Source organism: Bison bison, unplaced genomic scaffold (genome assembly GCF_000754665.1).
Source record: "Bison bison bison isolate TAMUID 2011002044 unplaced genomic scaffold, Bison_UMD1.0 scf7180017864490, whole genome shotgun sequence".
In the NCBI taxonomy this organism is placed as follows: Eukaryota; Metazoa; Chordata; class Mammalia; order Artiodactyla; family Bovidae; genus Bison; species Bison bison.
The window spans coordinates 4,698,149-4,708,353 of NW_011495049.1; positions in this window are offsets into that span (position 1 = coordinate 4,698,149).

Here is a 10,205-nt window from a genome sequence, read left to right on the forward strand (position 1 = left end):
AATATAGAAGAGGTCAAATTTCAATTCTTCTCTCAGGATCGCTCTCTCTGTCTGTTTCTATCTGTGTCTCTCTCTCTTGAATCTCTCTTGAATCAGTGCATGCATGCATGAAGAGTCACTTCAGTTGTGTCTGACTCTTTGCTACCCTTTGGACTATAGCCTGCCAGGCTCTACTGTCCCTGGGATTCTTCAGGCAAGAATGCTGGAATGGGTTGCCACACCCTCCTTCAGGGGATCTTCCCCACCTTGGGATCGAACCCATGTCTCACGTCTCCCGTGTTGGCAGGCGGGTGCTTTGTCACTTGCACCACCAAGGAAGCCCCCTTTTGAATTACCAATAATATCTAATTCCAAAGGAACTGTGGCAAGCCTCCCTCCCACTCTATCTCCCAGACATTTAACTCTTCTATTTCTTCTGTTTTGAGCTCCAACTAGAGCCCATCCTTAGTTAACCTTCCTGGCAATCAATTGTTCTCTCCTCGGTTCCCCCATAGGACTGAATAACAGTGTACAATATCTTTTTTCGGTTACGTAGCCGGCTTCCTCATGAGACTGTGTACTTCTCTAAGTAGAGAACTCAGCTTGTTGTATTCCCAGTCTTACGCACTGCCTGGCACATGGTGACATTCATGGTGCCCATGAATGAATGGCCTAAGGAAGTCATTCTTTGAAATCCACATTGCCCTCTGCCTTGCAAGTACGTTTTTAAAAACAGAGCTCCCTACACATGATGTCCTCCCCTTCCCTTGATTTCAATTATTTACATCAGTATTACTTAATCATGTGGCAGATAATTAAGGAATACATTATTTATGTTAAATAAATTAACCCGGCTTCCCTCCTCCTCTCCTTCCCCTTGGCTGCTGAGCCTGGGTTTCCGTCATTTCACGGGGAGTGCTGGCATCTTGCAGTCGTGATCTTGCAGCCCTAGTGGTGCATTGTCATGGCTGCCTGTTCTGCCAGATGCTCTGACAAGCTCACCTCCCACCTCTTGCCCTCACTTTGCTTTCTCTGTCCTGTCGCTTCCGGACTTCCGTTTTTAGTCCTGGAAATTCTGTGGCCACCGGGCAGCCCCCTAGCCTGTGTGGGCCTCAGTTTCCTCATCTCTTCTCGACACACAGAGTTGTGGGAAGGATTTAATGAGTTCATGCCTTGGACCTTTTAGGAAATAAAATGTCAGCTTAAACAATTTTATGCTTCACAATACATTAGTATCCTATTATATGTCTGTAGGAGGCATCTATATTTACCAGCAATAAATTGGAGTGCCATATCTATGGAATCTCAGAGCTGGAAGCACTTTATTATAATAATCTATTCCAATTTCTTTTTCCACAGATGAGAAAATAGGCTCAGAATGCATAAGTTATTTTCCCAAGATTTAGTTAACTATTAACAGTAATGATGAACATTTATTAATAATAGCTAACATTTAATGAATCTTGGTCTATACCAGGTATTGTGCTAAGAGCTTAACATATTGTATTGCGTTTCATGATCACAATAATGCCTTGGAAAAAGTATTACTGTCTTCATTTGACTGATGAAGAAACTGAGGCAGAGAGTTTATGTAATATGAACCAAGGCTATGGAGGTAATAAGTGGAAGTGGTAGGGCTCAAGCCCAGGTTCATCTTAGATCAAGAGCCCAAGTTCTTGCTAACTGTGCTAAATTACTTCCCACAATTTCATCTGTTAGGAATGGGGCCCAGAGTAAGCACTGGAAGCCTGACCTCTTTGCCTCTAAGCCATTGAATCTTTGTGATACTCACTTTTAGGCTAACAAATCCCCATACACACACCTCATAGGTACATAGCCCATCCCAGCAAGAATGTCCCTAATGACCTCTTGATAGAGCTTCATGACTGGGCTCTCAGTCACTATCCATATATCTATTTGGATATCTTCTTTATGTTAGCATTTTTGCTCATGGAGTTTTAGCATTGGTAAGAGCACTGTCTTCTTTACCACCAAATGGCAAATGTGCTCTGAAATATCTATAGGATTTTCACACCTAATGGATCCATCCGTGCACATTGGTCAATAACACATTTAATCTCTAGACAGTGGCTGTTTCCTCTGATTCAGGAGGACACTTGTGTGGTCAGCCCCCACATAGAGATTTGTTTGATTTCATATGTTGAATATGCAATTGTTAATTCTGGCTCAGCAGTGTTCCATTTTCTGTCCACTGTTTATGTGGAAGCAGTTGAAGACTTTAGGGAATTTATGTAGCACACTGGTGCTTTAGTTCATATGAGGGAAGATGCTGTGTCCGTGTTTGCTGCATGGACTGTGTGTTTTATTAAATCTGCAATGATCATCAAACATGCTGTGTTGCACAGAAGACAGTGTTTTCCCCAGAGGAGAGCTCCTGTGTTTGATTGACAGAGCAGGTGACCACAGGTCAAGGTTGCTTAGTGGTATCGGCCATCTGTTTTCTTGGCAAGTATTTGACTGGCGGGCATTAATATGTTTGTAATTCCCCACTTGATCTGAGAATAAGGCTAAAAAGACATCGTCACCAGTGGGAGCTGCAGAGCAGACCAACACCAGCAGTTGTCTCCTGGCTTCTTGCTCTCAGTGGTGTGGGCTGAGTTCAACTTTTCTTTCTGGGTCCTGCTCCCTGACAAGTCATTGAAAAGACAGCCTGCTTTGTCATGCTGCTTAAAGAGAAAAACCAAAAGCAGATCTTATCAGCAGGATTATATAAACAGTTTTAAATCACTCCAAAAGGTCTTGATCATTATAAAACCTTTCTAAAGTAAGACAGCCAATTCTTCAGTTTTGCTCAAAAGCAATGAAATCTCAGTATCTATTCATATGTTTATTTCTCATTGCCACATTTGGCTGAGAAGTCTGTACTGAAACATAGGATTTTTATTATGCCCTTAATATTCAAGGAAATATTTGTCTATCGTTATGCCTGCTGTACAGGTAAGAACAGAAGTGATCACTCTGAAACTTTTGCAGTTAATGGTCAAGTCACTTTCCTGTACCTTCATCAATGCAAAATTCTCAACAAGTAAAATGTTCCAGAGAAAGATTAGCTGTAAAATGTCCTTAGAGCCAATGTGAAAATCCAGGTGAGCCATGCTGACTAACAGGAAATAAGATTTTAACATCCTAATGAATGCATTAGTGTACGCTGCTGTCTATTGATCCATTGAGTTTAGACAGCTCTTCCTTTTAAACTAAAACAAGGAATAAAAGCAGATGGAGAAGAAATTCTTAAGCTGACTGTAAATGAATCAAGAAAAAGAACAGATTTTCATATAGGGTGTGCTTTAAAAAATAAATAGTCACCCGGAGAGATAGGAGGATTTATCAAGAAGGCTGTTATTGCTGAAGCTTAGTTTTTGGTTGAGAATTCCAGCTCCTTAGAAATGTTAGTCTAGGGGAGGGCCAACATGTATAAGTTCAATTTTCAGATATCTACAAACATTAAAATATTACGAAGATAAACCCAGATCTCTCTTTCTTCATGATTTTTATCTTTAGCTGATAAATCATGGCTGAAAACACTCAAGCACATGTGTAGACCTTAAAACCAGTGATATCTGTGCAAGGAAATTAGACTTAGCCTTAAAGATGGATTCTCTAGATTTTCTAATTCCAGAGAGATGAAGGGACCTGGGGGACTCTGGTGCGGTTCAGAATGGAGTAATTCAGATTTTTTGACTATTATGATAACATTGCTTTATTTTTAGTTAATAACAAGAAAACCATTCCTGAAAAGTACTACTTTTTTTATATTCCCCTGGTGGTGGTTTAGTCATGTCTGATTCTTGCAACCCCATGGACTGTAGCCCACCAGGCTCCTCTGTCCATGGGATTCTCCAGTCAAGAATACTAGAGTGGGTTGCCATTTCCTTCTTTAGGGGATCTTCCTGACACAGGGCTTGAACCCATGTTTCCTGCATTGCAAGCAGACTCCTGCCTTGCAGGGAGATTCTTTACCAACTGAGCCACCAGCTGCTGCTGCTGCTGCTAAGTCACTTCAGTCGTGTCCAACTCTGTGCGACCCAGGGAAGCCCCTAAATGTATTCAAATCCTTCTCTTTGATAATTATTCCAAAAAATCTTCTCTAATTTTTTTGTTATTATAAGAAACTCAAAATTGATTATCATTTTTAAAAAGTCCATTCAGGTTTACATGCCTATATAAAAACTTATATCTATATTTATACAGGTATAAATGGCATATATCTCTATATGTTACTGACTGAAAGTTCCACCTGAGGAATAAATGCAGGTCACTGGCCTCTACCATGTCAGATTAGTGTTTACTGAGCTCCAGAGGTGTAAATTAATGCTTATTGAAAGGGTGAAGTATAACTGAGAAGAAAAGAAAGAGAATCATCCAGTGATTAAAATCAAGTCACTCTGTCTTTCCAATATTATTTGCTCAACTTCAGAGCAAATTTGCTGGCAATGGATTCTTTAGTTTTCCTTCGTCTGATAATGCTTTGTTTTGTTTTGCTCTTCATTTCTGAAGGATATTTTCATGGTGTAAATCTCTAGGTTCACAGTATTTTTCATTCAGCACTTTAAAATTGCTGTGAAACTTTGTTCTGGTCCCGTGGTTTCTGAAAAGAAATCTACTATCATTCAAATAATTTTTCTCTCATAGGGAATATGTTGTTTTTCCATGTTTTTGTTTGTTTTGTGGATTTTCTTTTTGTCTTTTATTTTTAGCAATTATGTTTTGAGGCATTGATTTTTTTTTTTTTCTTGTCTGAGATTTGTTGAACTTCTTATATCTGTAGATTTATGTATTTCACCAACTTGAAAAGTTTCTAGCTATTATTTCTTCAAAATGTTCTTAATACTTCATTCTTTCTCTTCTATGAGAGACAATAATAGACATTCTGTTATTGTCCCACAAGTCCCTAAGACTCTCCTTTTTTTTTCTTTTTGTTGTACAGATTGGATGATTTCTATTGTTCTATATTCAAATTCACTGAATGCTCTCTTATCTCTATTTTGCTAATGAGCCCATCCAGTGAGTTTATAATTTCATTGATTATATTTTTTTAAGTTCATTAGTCTAATTAATTCTTTTTTTGTATTATCTTTTTCTCTGAGGAGACTTTCTGTTTTTCTGTTTGCTTTAAGTGTATTTGCAGTTGTTCATTAAAGCAGTTTTATGCTTTAAATTCTTTATCAGATAATTGTGACATTTTTCTCATCTGAGCATCAGTATCTGTTAATTGTCTTTTCCCATATAAGTTGAGAGTTTTTTGAGTCCTGGACATTTTGAATATTATGAAATTTTGAGTCTGTTAAATTATAAGGAGAATGTTTACACTTTTGTTTGACCAGTTTAGATTCAACTTGCAAGTCATAATGTGCCTTCTTTGGGCTGTAGCCACAGTGTCAGTTCAGTGTTCAAATCCTTTGTAGTGCTATTCAGATCTGTTCCACATGTGTGCCACATAGTGACCAGTCTGGGATCTGGGCAGTGATCTATTCATTCAGCTCCAAAATTATTCAATGTGCTGGTTAGAATCAAATCCATACAGTTCATAACAAAGTTCATGGGGCTATTATCCTAAACTACTTTCATTTGATCTCCCCTGTATTTAGCAGTTCTCTGGAGTGCTCCTTTTCAGTTCTCCATCCAGAATGCTGGGGCTTTAGCAACCCAGTGTCCAACCTTGGTGTGCACTGCTGTGATTGTGTCTACACCCGAGACCAAGTTGCAATAGGAAAGAGAGAGAGAGGGAACCTTCTCCCCAGTCTCTTGGAACTATAATTTCATAAAATAGAGAGAAACGTGTTCCTGTCTTTGAGTTTTGTCTCCGGCAGGGTCCCTGTCTTCCATTCCTGCTGCTAGTGCAGGATTTCCTGGGGGCTTCAGCAGCGTGAAGAAATGGAGAAACAGTAAAAGCAAAAAAAAAAAAAAGATCCTTTCTGCCCTCTCTCTGAGTGTTTGGAAATTCTTTCTACTCTTCGAGCAAAATGAGAAGGAACTCAGTTACCACTTTTAGTTCTCAGATTACATTGAGATCGGTTAGGTTGAAAGAAAAGGAAAAATTGTCAGTAAGCTCATTGCCAGTTCAGGAGTATTAATGAATTCTTGTGTTCTTCCCCAATCTGCTTGCCGCTCTTTATTTTTCTGAGTCTTCAGTTAGTTGCTCCTTGTATGCTGTCAGGTTTTGTAGCTATATAGAGGTTGTACAGGGCTTCCTGGGCAGCTGAGATAGTGAAGAATCTGACTGTAATGCAGGAGAACTGGGTTCAATCCCTGGCTTGGGGAGATCGCCTGGAGGAGGACATGGCACCCCACTTCACTGTTATTGCCTGGGAAATCCCATGGACAGGGAGCCTAGCAGGCTGCAGTCCATGGGGTTGCAAAGAGTCACACACGACTGAGCGACTAACACACATACACATATACACAAATTGTGTACAGCTGTGTTGAGAATATATACAGTGTGACCGGTAGGGTGGAGTGTGCTTCCTCTACCTCATCAGACCCTGGAGCCAGTTTGTTTAATATTAAAGTATTAGTAATAATAGGACCAATCTCACCTAGAACTCTTGAAATAAAAGTTCTTGAAATGTATAATGCTAGTGCCTCTAATTCTGCTTTACTATTACTACCAAAAGAAAAGTCTACAACTGTGCATTAGTGATTTTAAAAATTAATAGGTTATTCTGAATGTTGTCCACTCGGTGTGTAGTTTTCACAAAAGATGGTCTTTTCTGTAAGCCCACAAATTGTCTTAAGTGAGGACGCATAGCTGCCACAGTAAGTACTTATAGCATAGAAGTGTACTTTGCTTATTATTTTTGTGTGTGTGTGTGAACTGACAAATGTTTTATGAACTGACAAATGTTACTTTTAAATAAAATTGTAATATGCTTTCCACCTTGTTATAAAAGGGGAGGGCAGTATCCTGTTCAAGCTAGAGTCTCAGAAGGTCAAAGCAAAAGAATAAGTCATTTTGTAAAACAGTTTATCATTATTTAAATTCTATATAAATAAATGTCCAAGAAAATTTCAAGTTGCTCTGTTCAAGGGGATGCAACGTTGGGGCCTATGGGGACTGTGGTCTACTTTAATAGATGTTCTAGGTAGTATTTCTTCTTGAGAAGAAACTGAGGTGAATGGTTTTGGGTATCCAAAATATAAGTCATTGCTGGCAGCCTTCTTATGTTTTCCCAAATGGAAAGGTGGATACAATCAGAAATATGTTCCCTCATAATATCTCTTGCCCTTCCTGGCACCTCTCTGCTCATCTTTCCCATTTCTATGAGGTCATGTTATGTTTTTCTAAGCCAACAAGATGATCAGTAAATTTCCATTTATTAAAGTTTTGCTGAACACTCTATTATGTCTCTTTAAAAAAAATTTTTAAAAAAAGATGGTAAATTGTTAAAGAATAGATGAAATGATGAGATCCAGTAGTAGATTTTGGGGCATGTTAGTTGGCAAGAGAGAGAAAGTCTAGTTAAGGAGAGTCCCATTTCTCCAAAATTAAACCATCTGTGTATGTGCTTATTTATAACCCATGCCCATTCTTCACCCCTTTATTGCCTTTGAAACACATTGTTTTTAGCACTATCATTCCTAAAGCTGGGAAAGGTCAATGGAATACAGCGTCACCAAATAAAAGAGAAATTTCATTAACTATTTATTAATGTATTTGTAAATGAGGGCAGCAGTTCCTTTAACAAACTATAAATGGTAGCTGTGGGTGTTCTTTTTCCCCCAGTGACTTGGTACTTTTTGTTCTGTGATTACAATATTCTACTTCCAAAAGGGATGACTCAATCGGTAAAACAATGTCTTCTTACTTGCAGAATAAGATTGCTAACACTGAAAGAATGGATCCCTGTACTCTGATGCCTGCTGTCTCTTAGGTTTCCAAGTGACAAAAAGTATTTTGTGTTCCCATGAAAGAAGAATTCAGATAGCTAAAATTTATCAAGTCCTTATAAGCACCAAACATTGTGTTAAGTACCACATGCATTAACTAATCACACATATACCACCCAACCTATGTGGGCAGACGCTGTCTTTATTCATATTTTATAGATATATTAAACTGACACTCAAGAGAGATGAAGAAAATTTCTCAGGATAATCCAGGTAGCAAGTGGCAGAGTTGGCATTTAAACCCAACTTTGTCAAACATCCAGGATAATGTCTTGTCTGTTCTGATGTCAATAAATAGGAAATAACTATTGCTTATAACCTTTCACTTTACTTTTTATTATTTTCCATTTATCCCTACCCACTTTTGCTATCTCATTAGACCTCTTTATCCTCACCAAAGGGGCTTCCCAGGTGGCTCAGTGGTAAAGAATCCACCAGCCAATGCAGGAAGTGCAGGAGATGCAAGTTTGATCTCTGGGTTGGGAAGATACCCTGAAGTAGTAAATGGCAACCCACTTCAGTATTCTTGTCTGAGAAATCTCATAGACAGAGGAGCCTGGGTTGGGGGCTGAGGGGCTGCAATCCATGGGATCGCAGAGTCGGACACAACTGAATGATAGAGCATGCACTCATCCCCACTAAAGCTACCACAAGTGTTTTAGAAGGTCCCAGGCTTTTCTAATAGGGCTTCTGAAATAGTTTTTACAGCAATTGCATGGCATCCGGATTTCATTTTTCCTTTTAGTTTCAATGGTGTTACAAGAGGGTCCCCACTGCCCTCACTGCAGACACCTCTTGCTGCCCTCCTTGGATCCAGCCACTGGCTTGCAGATAGATGTTCCATTGTTCTAATGCCTCACTACACCTAAAGTTGTATCTTTAGAAACATTGATCTTGACAATTTTTCCAACTGATCTCTTTTTTCCCAGCTTTTTCCACTTTTTACAATTGATCCCTTTTTCCAACTCTTTTCAACCCAATGGATTGTAGCCCCCCAGGCTTCTCTGTCCTTGGAATTCTTCAGGTAAGAATGCTGGAGTGGGTAGCCATTCCTTTCTCTAGGAGATCTTCCCAACTCAGGGATCTAATCCTGGTCTCTTGTGCTGCAGGCAGATTCTTTATTGTCTGAGCCACCAGTGAAGCTCCTTCCCTTTCCTAGTTTGATCTAACTATATTAGCTGTTAGGGTCATGTTCTTCCAACTCTTCCCAATATTATCTTCTCATCTTACAAGTCTCCTCAAAGACATCTTCTTTGATCTCATCATCTAAATTGTATCTGTACTCACACTCATGTTCATTTCCATCAGGTCACTAATTATAATATATTACACACACATATATATATATATATATATATATATGTATATACATGCCTTTTAACTTAATTGTCTTTTCATCTGCTTAAATGGTAAGTTCCATGAAATGGACCCTCTTTCATCTAATGCTTCAGTATTCCCAGGGATTCACATTATGCCTGGCATGAATAAACACTTGTTGAATGAGTGAATGAGTGAACTTCACCCTGGGTTTGAGCCCCTTAAGCTAGGTATGGGATAATATAATTGACATATAAAGGTGGCTGCATTTATCCCAAGTTATAGAAAAGAAATATTAGACATTATGTTTTCTTTTTAGATGAACATTAGACATGGAATTAACTTTAATAACTTTATATAAAAATTGCTATGATATATCCATGGGGCAGAGTGGGAAACCTACATAATGGGCTGTTGACAGAGGTCCCCCACTCCTTTTTCTTCCTTGAACATATTGAGACATATTATTGCTTTTTACATATGCTTTGTTAAATGGATTTGCAGAATATATTGCCAATTTTTAACTAAACAGATTCTTACAAAGAAACTGCAGATTGATGATAGCAAAACACTAATGATAGAAACATAAGTGAGCAATTGAAAATGAAAGAACTGACACTTCCTGTTTTAGAATATCATCTTCAAAAGCCGCAAAATGAGGTAAAATACAAACACGCCAGTAATGACCATCTAATCACATTTGACTGAAAAGTTGGTGCCCACAAATTGAATTTATCAAGAATAATATCTGATGTAAGGATTTATATTTATTTTTGTCTAGGATCAACTTTGCACCAAGTGTGGGCTGTGCCTTGAAACATTAGCTAATGTAGAATGAAGCCATCACAATTAACAAGACATTTAAAAACTAACCATGTGGAACTTGAAGGCAAACTCTATAGAGTTGTTTCCAGGATATTAAAAGGCACACAGTGCTTATTCCAGTACTTAACAAAATTGTATTATACTTAATGATTATATGTAGGAGTCTATTTTAAGGT